The sequence below is a fragment of the Triturus cristatus genome, chromosome 9, assembly GCF_964204655.1.
Source record: "Triturus cristatus chromosome 9, aTriCri1.1, whole genome shotgun sequence".
Classification (NCBI taxonomy): Eukaryota; Metazoa; Chordata; class Amphibia; order Caudata; family Salamandridae; genus Triturus; species Triturus cristatus.
This window is the reverse complement of record NC_140592.1, coordinates 899470144-899479489: the sequence shown is the minus strand read 5'-3', so window position 1 is coordinate 899479489 and position 9346 is coordinate 899470144. Positions and strand designations below refer to the sequence as shown.

Below are 9346 nucleotides of genomic sequence, written 5' to 3'. Positions count from 1 at the left end.
CTTAACGCTGCTACGTATTCATCTATGGACTCCCCTTCTGCTTGCTTCCGTTGTTGGAAGTTATATCTGTCTATGTACGTGCATACCGCAGGCCTGTAGTGCTTGTTTAAGTCATCTATCGCGTGCTGGAACACATCGTCTTCTGACGTCTGCCTCGGCGTGGGGACTATATTCTGAAATACTCTGATACCTTCCGGTCCCAGATTGTGCAGCAAGATCCTCTTCCTCCTTTTGCTGGGGAATGCTTCTCCGGACTCGTCCTCCAGAGCTTCCAAATAGTTCATAAAGTATTCTCTCCAGTCCTCCCATTTCATCGACGGTTCTCCCGGTTTGGGTAGGAAGGGAATCGGCGTCGTGAGTGAGGATGTTTGGGCGCACATTTCCGCACTTCCCCCTGGTGACTCTTTCTCTCCCCTTGGACTGCCTGGCGCGGTTTGTCTCTGCCGGCGTGGGGGGCTCTGGTGCGCCGCCGCTCCGCCGCCTCTGCCTTGTTCTGCCTGCTCCGCCAGATCCTCCCCCTTCCTTTACCGTCTTGCGCCTTGAGGGCAGGTTTCTTCTTGTGCCCACGTGCTTGTGTTCCGGGTGGCACCGCACCCTGCTCCAGTGGCCCTCGACTGACCACAGCGCCCGCGCTTCCTGCGTTCATGGGCGTCCGCAGGGGAGGGCAAGGGGGGCGCTTGCCCCCCCCTGGATCGCCGTTGCGGGCCCAGTCATGGTCGGCGCTAGGCATGAGCAGTGTGGGCAGCTGGGCCTCGCGGCTGTCTAACTAGGATGGGCCCCCCCACGAGTCCATTATGCTTTTGAAATGGTGTACAAGTTACAGGTGGGCAACCCCCCCTCCCTTTGGGTTCGCCGATTTGGTGAACTGTGAAAGACACAAGACTGGCTGGGGGGACGAGGGGGGGGCCTCTCCTGGGCCAGGCTGCCATGGGCTGAAACGGCAACAGGACACCGCATCCCTTTGAAATGCTGCAGACTGGGCAGGGCAGGGTTTGTGGCCGTGATTAGCTTTCCCTGCATCTCATTCTCTGAGCTTAATCGCTGCATCTGCATGATAACAGCGTTAGGCAGACACTTGAACTGGTGTGAGGTGTGAAGTGAGCCCTGCCCCTGCATGAATGAAACGCAGAGCATCCTGCAGGGCTCACAACAAAAAAAACAGAGCAACCTCACATCACGATGGGCGCTGCTCATTTCCAAAGAAGGGAAAGGGAGAAGAGCAGAAAATGGAGAGAGGTGGTTATTATTATTTATTTTTTACAATTCTGTTTTGTTTACTCTAGCATCTTTAGTCGTCTGGGGGTGGATTCTGGAACCCTGCCCGGGCGCCCTTACCCAAAAGTGAAAGATGCGAATTAGTTTCTTAACCTCTCAAGGGCCTCATTATAGTAAGGAGGCGTCTAATCAAACCAAAGGCAGGCAGGAGGAACTTCAAGCAGAGACAAGCTTGCATTTTCTCCTATGTTATTTTAACAGGGGAGAGATTTTACTTGGGTTTCTTCGTTCAGTGCAGCAGGGCCTGTGTCTGATTTTTCCTAGGAGCAGCAATACTTATGGTACATGAATGTGCCAGACAACGTTGGACGAATCTGGTCATTACTCGTCCTTACGCCACAGGTCATGGCAATTCTAAAGGCATCATTCACACACCAAAGCCTGATGGCACGTCTCTGGCCACACAATGGATGATTACCGATTACATTTTTTGGTTGTGTTCGAAGCTCACAGACACAGAATGTAACCATTTTTGCTGCTGTGGGGAGCAGGCAAAAAGAAATAAATCTAGGTGTTCCCTTCCGACTCAGAAAACAGATTAACTCCTATGATTGACAACATTAAATATTTGAAGAGAGAAACAACACCATGATCGTCAGCCACAACCAAAGTAGAGCTACAGTTACAATATCTGAAGGTGCTTATGAACCAACAGCCCACGCAAGTGGTGGCAGTGGCCGACTGGCCACTAACAAACGTTTGGGGACGGGGACTTTTTTCTTTTCTTACAAATTAATCTCTGAACTGGATATAATGTTCCCCTTTCATACACCTCTACGCGGGGAGATTCGGTTCAAATTAGAACATTTCCTCACTTCGCAGTCACAGAAAGGAAACTAAAACAGAGGTCATCATGTTAAAATAATTACAGCAGTTTGCCAGAAACGGTTGCCTGATATTTAACAGTCTGTGTCGGAAAACATACTAAATGATGACAAACGAAAAACATATGAAGGGGTTCTATTGTTAATTTTCCTACTAAAACCTTTCAAGTTTTATGGGATTGGTTCATCAATTCCTGCATCCACAGTTCCAGCTCACTGACTGTTCCCACGTTTGTTTCTCAATATGTAAGAACCTACACTCCTCTAGGACCGGTGCTTAATTTGTAAGTAGAAGCCCCGGGGCTCTCAGTTTTGCTCAGAAGGAGCTGCTGTATGTCAGCACGCTAAAAGCCATGGCTGCATAGTCTTGATTCCGCCACCTGTTTCCTTGTTCCACAAACTTCTGTCCCGTTCTGTCACTCTTGCATGTTCTTTCTTTGAACCTTCGTCACTTTTTCCGGCCTTTTTCTTCCTCCTTTGCTCCTTGTGTGTTTTCCACTCTCTTGCTTTGGATAAAAGTCTGACAAAGAAATATAAGTACTGGTCCCCAAAAATGAGTGCCAGTGCGCACCCCCTCACCCACTGGCTCAAATGAAGCAAGGTCTAGCCCATGTATAAATTAATTCCATTAGTCGACCTTGGATCTGAGGTTTCTACAAGGTCTCCCTCTTCATCTCACATCTATTCTTTCACACTTGCTCTTAAGACTCATTTTAACTCTGCTTTTCGGACAAATCTTTGGATAATTTATCTGATAACTTCGTAACACAAGGGTCCCCTTACTGCCAGCAGGCCTCCAGATAATAGTGCGATCTATAAAGGTTTTAATAACATAATGTAATATAACAAAACATTTTGGCAAGGGAAACAGGCTCTGACAACTTCCCCACTGCAGAACGAAATAAGTAAAGGATGGAAGCCACCAATTAACCTCAACCTTGTCTACCAAGGGGAAGCCAGTAGTGATCCATAGCAGCAGGCCAGTGAAGACGGAGGCCACAAGGGTACGCAGTGACACAGCGATACATAGAAGAGTCCTTCAGACTAACAGGCCATGGTGACCCATGAAGACCCATGAAGAAGGGATGAAGCCTCCCAGACTATCGCAACTTATGGGTGGAAAGTTACTTTTAATTGCCCTCCATCGATTTCCCAGGTCCCCTCAGATACATTTCATGGCAGTGAACAGGTTCTTTTCAAATGACATACAGGCCACTCAATTGATCTGGGTATATAAAAATCTTGAATAGGAGAGCATATGACTTCTGTGTCTAAATGCCTAGTGCAAGATGTTACAAACTGCTGTATGTTGTGCAAAAGTGTCCCCTCTGGAAACCCTGTAGACCCAGTTAAAGTAAGTCACTAGAATATCCATTGCAGAAAGGTGCAGTCAAGGAAGAGCTACCAACCAATCTGAAGCCTGTATACCTCTCAGGAGGTGCCCATAATAGGGAACTTTCATCCCGTGCACCAAAATCGCATTCCGTACCATACCCCTGACTGTGTGAATGGGTCGATCATGTGGGCATGACAAGTTGTCTACTTCCAAGAACAACAAGCTTTGGCATAGCCAATAGGGCTCGCCTTATGGACCTTATAAGTGTTTAGCCATGCAACAGTTGATGTTGTTGCTCCAAGGGTATTATGCTGCATAACTAAATACTTTTAAGGTCCCAAAGGCGAGACCTGTTGGCTATGCCAATGCTTGTTATTAAGTGACCTCAAAACACGATTTCTTTCCTAGAATGGGCAAGGCCCCTGAATAACGTAAAATAGGGCTAAGCTCATCCTCCATTTTCTTGCCCCCTACTCCTAGCTGAATGTAACTCTCAAGTCTCTCAGAACTCCATCTCACCAAACCCATGAACTCTATTCTGTCCATCCTTATTGTTTGCCTTTTGGTCTCTGCCTTTGTTCTAAAGAGGTATGCATTGGAGGACATGTAGCCCTGCCACTTCCATGTTCAATGACTTGCAGAGTACACCTAAAACCTACCCATTTATCAGTCCACTGCTTCCTTGTTTCAGTTTTTCTGCACCTGACATTTACTTCTGCACTGAAATCTCCCTCTCTTGCTTTTCCACAGACTCTAAAGAGGAGGTAGGCATTCTTCTGTCCATGTTGAAACCTGGCTTTCCCAATGAATTGTGCTGTGTGAGAATATTACAAGGAACATCTACTGCCAGGGTCTAGGAAATTGCCAATATTATCAATGCATTGTTCACAGCTGGACTTGTCCCCAAAGTTTGGAAAGCAAGTGTTGTTAGCCCTCTGCCTTCAAAAGATGGTTTATATGTTCCAAATGTTTATAACTCTGATCTCATGGTGCTGTTACCGACTTTGGAAAAAACGGCAAAGCAAATCTTGAAGAATTCAATGCTGTGTACACTCCTCTATGAGTTTCTGTCCAAGTAGATAGATGGAATCAGTCATGGCTTTGGTACTTAATGAGGTGCTTCATTAATATTGTTTGATACGATGTGGCTTAGCGACGCTAATCCTACTAGCTCTTGAATTTGACACAATCGCCCACTGTACCATCATTGAAAGGTTTGCTGATGTGGATCTCTCTAGAACCACATCAACCTGATTTAGAATTTTTTTGTTTTTTCCGGCCATTTTTAGTTTTTCCCTCTGTTTCATTGTAGTTGCCAGGTCGTCTGCTGTGGCACCTCACAAGATTTTTCTATTCCTCCTATCGGTTTCTTTGTTTATTTAAGCTCTTTGTCTTATTAGATTTCTTAAAAATGTATTTAATACTTGTGCTCAATCATGTCGGAGGATGGTGATGAAGTTAAAAATGTGCCCCCCCCTGGAAACATTTCTGCGGATGCCCATGCCTGCGTTGTAGTGTGCTACCGTAGCTGGTTGTGGCAGTGGTGCCGCTCCTCCCTGCCGCGTGGTCTGGACCGCTTGCTGGTGTTGCTTGCTCCAGTGGCCCTCGACTGACCGCAGCGCCCGCACTTCCTGCGTTGTAGTGTGCTACCGTAGCTGGTTGTGGCAGTGGTGCCGCTCCTCCCTGCCGCGTGGTCTGGACCGCTTGCTGGTGTTGCTAAGGGTTTGCTCTCTGCGGGCATGATGTGTATTCCTCCGTGCGTGTGTTGCTAAAGGCACAGGCATCCCCTCTGCCGCGCTCTCCCTCTGGTAGTACGTGTGTGGAGTCGATCACCATGCTCCCCAAGCACCAGGCCTCCTGTATATTCTGTTTGTGCTTTCCTCGGTCTTCTCCTTCATGAATCCCAGTCCCTCGTCGCCATTTGTAGTGAGGGTGTTCTGGGGTTGGAAGCACAGCCCATACGCAGTTTGGTAGCAGGTAAGTATAGGTTTATTCACTCATAAGCATCACACATTGAGGGAGAGCACCGGGAAACGTCCAATGCATTCGCGGGCTCGGCGCCTACTATCAGCACCCAAAATGGCCACCGCGCTCTACGTCATCACGTAGACGTGAAGACTAGAGCGCGACGCTACAGTCGGGACTAGTAAGTGATATATAAATGCAATTACAATTAATCAGGACTGTTGGCATGAAAGCGTGAAGGTTCCGAATACACACTAAACGCAGGTGAAGACGGGTAAGAAACGCTATTACATGAGGTGTTTGGAAGCAACCTCGTGCACCTAGGAAGTCACCTCGGGTGTCGCAGTTATAATGAACTAACCTTGGGTAAGTAATTATCTAATCGACAGTTTCCCTTCCTTTCACACGTCAACTGTTATGCACATGGTCTCATGCAGGGGCGCAACACCCATTGGACTCAAAGGGCTTCAGTTCTGCCCCCCCCCCCCCCTCGTGTGTGGCAGCCCGGGATGAGACAGTATCCCTGGCACACACACAGCCGCACCCTATCACTTCACAGGTCTTTAAAAGACCATTTGCATGTTAATGAGGCCTTGCTGTTGTATCACCCCTTCTAAGAGCCCCTGCAGCTCCACTCTGCCTATTGCTTAAAGATTCAGTCCCCCTCCCCCCCCCCCCCCCCACCGAAATTTTTTCTTAGCACCCCCCCCCCTGAAATTTGGCTCTAGTTGCGCCTCTGGTCTTATATAAAGCGCTTTGATAACTTCGGGTCGAGTTCGCGCTATATAAAACAGCAAACAAAAAAAGTCACAAAAAATTGATTTCAGCCTTTGAGAGCGCAGTTCGATTAGGTAGACAAATAATTAACCAGTAAAGAATGCCTTCTCGATTGACGTCACTCGAAACTCATACTGCAGCTAAATATTATTGTGCCGGGGCACGTGCGCGCTCAATCGCCCAATGAGCAAACGGCAAGCTTGCCTCTATCCTACCGGAATCAACGATTTAGAGAAGTCGCAGCGCCAATGATAACCTGATTTTAGGTTCCTGTAAAGACACATCCACGCAATCGTTATTTCAAGTGTCTTTATTAAAGTTACCAACTCAAATTAGAGAACAAGGCCAGGTCGCACAGGAAGCAGCAAACGTCCGGTAGGCACCGTAGTCAGCTGTCGACTCAGCGCATCAACACATCCGGAAACATTCCAGATTGCCAGCTGATGACGAGTGACACGGCTGCTACGGTGTCCTGAAGGAGACACTAAGCAAATAACGAGATTCACAACAGTTCCTTAACCAATTAGATGATAAGGGTTTCCATAACCGGTCCTAAAGTAATACACTGTCTGACAGCGAATAAGATACGTCTCCACGGGTTGTGAATACAGCGCGGGTGACCATAATTTACGGCTCTTGTGGCAGAATAGTAAAAACACACGCATTGCAGACAGATCGTAACTTTTCTATACATATGCTTCCATCGGGTTACCCACACATTTAACATCAGTTGTCCCTTTTCACTTTCGGCACTTGCTTTCGCATAGGTGTTCTACGGCTCTAGTTTGTCCTCTCTGGGCGCACGTAGTTCTTCCCTGGCGCCAGCGTTTGGTCTGCAGTGTACTTTGTAAAGTGGCAGAGCGGGAGCTGCCTTGACTCAGCTACGAAACTTCCGGGTCTGTGTTGGCGCCGCTTTTGCTGGTCCTTCGTTAGTGAGATTACAGGTGAGTGTCAGGTAAAAGGATGTTTGGTTACACTTTGTTTACTAGTGTAGCCACGTAATCTCCACCCAGTAAACTACTGGTTATAGACCTTTATTTTGCCGTTTTGGGTGGAACGTTTCTATACTATTGTGGGTTAGTCTGATGCAACAACGTGGCCATTAAGAGTTTAATTTAACAAGAACCAAAAACGATATTATAGTCATGTGGAAGATTACAGGGAAGTATAGCCACCGTTGGCATCTCTGCTTCTAAAACACCGCGGAGGGACCGGCAGGGTGCCCGGAATGTGGAGTATATGTTCACCACAGGGGAAATTCAATACAGAGGTCGCAACATTTTTTTTATATATAAAGAAGTGCAAATGTGTTTGGAGAAACGTCGCTCTATTCACGTTCGCAGGGTGCTGATAAGTTTTTACTGTAGGACAATCTCCGGGTGGTTGGCTGCCCCAGTTGTCACGATCCACCCTGACATCGGCAAAGGGATGCGCTCAGTAAGGGGTTTAAGTGGGATGAAAAACTCGGGGGAAGGGGGGGGAGGACGGGGGTCTTTCAGAGAGGCGTGGTCGATTTAATTAAGAGCGTGGCTTAAAACATTTAAGCTAAAACATCTGTGCTTAGCATAGTGTGCTTCCCGACTAGTATTTTGTCTCTTTTTTCATTGTATCTAGATATATAATACAACATGTAACTTACACCTACAACAAGCCATGACTATTGGCTTTGTCAATGGTTGTTAGTTGCATAAGATAAATAAGGAACAACTATGGCTTCGTTATATATAATGTTGAAAATGCTTCAGTTCTGAAAGGATGAGACTGTGGAAGAACTATAACAAGTCTCTTTGATGTTACATCACAGACAGTGAAGGATGTTCCTGCTGCAGAGTTATGATTTTGTTTCACCCTGATGGTGAGGGCAAACATGGAGAGCTCGATAGCCTCGCCTCAGCATCTACTTTTTAAACCTACTGGTGCTGACCACCGGCGACCTGGCCTACTTAAAGCCCTGCGCTTAGTATAGTTATTGGCAGCTGAACACATAGGCCAATCTGTATTCTTAAAGCTGAAGAGGTGACCTGCTCAGTGTGTGATCTTTGCGGTGCAGGCTCAATGTAATTGTTAAGAGTGTAGCAGGCTGCATTTACTGAAACGCACCATTGTACTACGTAAAAAAAATGTGTTGTATACTTTGTTTATACTCCAGGCATCTGGAAAATGCTGCAGCCCGCCTGCTCACAAACACCCCATCTAGAACATCGGCCAAACCAGCGTTGAGGAAACTTCATTGGCTCCCCGTGAGGGAAAGAGTCGCATTCAAAGCCCTTGCTTGGCCCACAAGACCCTGCACAACGCTGGCCCTCCCATTCTGAGCACATGGATCACCCCATACAAACCACCGAGAGCGCTCCGGTCTGAACAGGGAAACCTTATTGTGGTCCCCAGGGTGAAGAAAACCCGCGTTGGCGGCCGCAGATTCTCTGTGAACACAGCCAGAAAATGGAACGCACTTCCCCCTAACCTCAGAGCGGAACCAAACCTTTTAAGATTCAGGAAATCCCTCAAAACCCTCCTCTTTCCTTGATCTACTTGAAGTCTTCCTTGCCCCCCCCTTTAGGAGTACGAGGTTCAGCGCTGGGATACTCAAGGGTGACTATGCGCTCTATAAAAACCCAAAATAAATTATGCAGCAGAGTGGGCCAAAATTATGCGACAGGGATGAACAAATAACGCGCCAAGAAAAGGCAAATTATGTGGCATAATACAACACATTTTGTGATCGTATTACTTAATTGCTTTGTCATTTTTACACCTGCTAATGTATGAGAAAAGAGTTGTAGTAAAGAAAAAGCAGAGAAAGAAGAGCCAAGGTAGATTTTATTGGTAGTCTCGAAGCCCACATTGCGATGCGACTGACCAGCAGGAACATCAACAGCTTCAGTGCTTGGTGTTTGGAATATCCATGCCTGCTGCTCACAAAGCGTGAGGTAAAGTCAAATGAACACAAATACAAAAGGTAACAGAGCGCGTGTACACGCTCAAACCCATCACGTGTCTGTCGCTGACTTAATGACACGACAGACACATTATATATAAATATGAAAATAAATAAGGTTAACTCGTGATAAAATCCCTGAACCTGGAAGGTATCTTGGATTCACTTACAGGCCTGCTTCTCATGTTAAATTGTTCTACAATAAATGAACTTAACAGACACCTAGACTTT

General features: G+C 46.8%; 1 protein-coding gene across 1 annotated transcript in view; it reads left to right on the top strand.

Moving 5' to 3' along the window:
* Positions 1-6736: 6736 nt before the first annotated feature.
* VRK1 (VRK serine/threonine kinase 1) overlaps positions 6737-9346 on the top strand; it is a 309962-nt gene continuing 307352 nt past the window's right edge. The window contains exon 1 of the mRNA XM_085626433.1: positions 6737-7121. The gene's annotated coding sequence lies outside the window, so the exon portion shown is untranslated. The remainder of the gene's footprint in view (positions 7122-9346) is intronic.